This window comes from Colobus angolensis, unplaced genomic scaffold (genome assembly GCF_000951035.1).
Source record: "Colobus angolensis palliatus isolate OR3802 unplaced genomic scaffold, Cang.pa_1.0 Scaffold661, whole genome shotgun sequence".
NCBI lineage: Eukaryota > Metazoa > Chordata > Mammalia > Primates > Cercopithecidae > Colobus > Colobus angolensis.
The window spans coordinates 54,613-56,255 of record NW_012120277.1 but is presented as its reverse complement, the minus strand read 5'-3'; the positions used below and the strand labels follow the sequence as shown (position 1 = coordinate 56,255).

At 44.1% G+C, this 1,643-nt stretch overlaps 1 pseudogene across 1 annotated transcript in view; it reads left to right on the top strand.

Annotated features, from left to right (window-relative positions):
* LOC105500425 overlaps positions 1–1,643 on the top strand; it is a 40,669-nt pseudogene that overhangs the window by 16,065 nt on the left and 22,961 nt on the right. Inside the window, exon 4 of the transcript XR_001000025.1 lies at positions 195–289. The product of XR_001000025.1 is annotated as a dual specificity protein phosphatase 8-like (transcript). The remainder of the gene's footprint in view (positions 1–194; positions 290–1,643) is intronic.

Here is a 1,643-nt window from a genome sequence, read left to right as displayed (position 1 = left end):
GTAATGTTGTATGTGTCTAAGTTTTATAGTGAAACACTTAATGAATATTTCTATGACTTTGATTAGCTACCTAAATGAGATCTAAAGTTTTCTAGCCATGGTAACTTGGTTATTACAGAGACTTGCAAGGATCTTTGTGTTCGAGAAGAATTTTTCTTAAAAACTGGTGTACTGCTCTTTCCCTGTGCCCCCAGGTCCTGGCATTGATGTCCCTGCCCCAGACATGAGCACAGGTGAGCGGGAGATGTCCTGGATCGCTGATACCTATGCCAGCACCATAGGGCACTATGTGAGTACCCACCGGAAGCCCCGAGGCTTCTGCATTTGCTGTCTACAAGAATTAACAGTTTGACTGATTATATCGGAAGTTGAGAATCACTGGGTTTTTCTCTCATTCGATCATGATCTTGATGTGCATATTATTTTATGTCTACTTGTCTATTCTTAAATCGTAATGAGCACAGATGGTGCTTTACTTATATGCTGCCCTATACTTGTCACTGGGAAAGGACACTTACTGACCAGGGCAGCCCACTCTGTATGCTAAGACACTAGAACATACATCAAGAAGCATTCAATTCTGATTTTTCCCTCAGAGGGCTTCCATTTAAAGAGGGACTAAGGCGCATAAGCAGATAAGATGTAGAAATAATGTAATATAACAGTGGAGATTATGAATTCTGAAATAAGACTTTCTAGAGGAGATATTTGGGCTAGACCTTGAAAATGGGTAGAATACGAACATTTAGAGATTTGGAGAATAAGAGGAAGAGAAACAGTAGAGTTCAGATTGTCTGAAGGTAAGGCATATTTATAAAGGTAACAGAAAGTAAGAGTGAAGTCTGGATGCAGTGGCTCGTTCTCGTAATCCCAGCACTTTGGGAGGCCAAGGCAGGTGGATCACTTGAGTCCAGGAGTTGGAGACCAGCCCAGGCAACATGGGGAAACCTTGTCTCTCCAAAAAAAATACAAAAATTAGCCAAGCATGGTGGTATACGCCTATAATCCCATCTACCTGGAAGGCACGCTTGAGCCCGGGAGGTTGAGGCTGCAGTGAGCCGTGGTTGTGCCACTGCACTCCAGCCTGGGAAATAGAGAGAGACCCTTTCTCAAAAAAATAAAGAAAGTAAGAATGAAGAGGTAAATGAACCAGGACAAAAACACCAAGCACCAGTGTTTGTGTTTTACATGGTAGTCAGTGGAGAAACTTTGCTGATCCTTCCTGGGGAAGAATAGGCTGGCAGCAGTGTCCAGCTGTGCTGGCACCAGGAGAGAACCTCCTGTGGTGTCAGCGCCTTTCCACTGAGCCCAGGAGCCAGGGGACCAGGAGAGGAGCATTGGCACATGTGAGGCGCGTGACAGAGAGACTCAGCAAAACTGGATTGGATATATGTGGAATTATGGAAGGGAACCAGATTGAGTCACAGAGAACCAGGAGAACCTGAGTCTGGGGACTGAGCAGAGGTAGCACCATAGAACTGAACATGAGAGGAAACATAACTCCTGTCCCTGAAAGGGGTGCAACCTTAAAAAATGAAACATTTGAGGAATAGGAAGAGAAATGGAGTCAAAAAATACATTTATGCCTACTACATGCAGGGCCACGGGTAAGCAGGTATTCACTACAATTGGGATAAATTGCT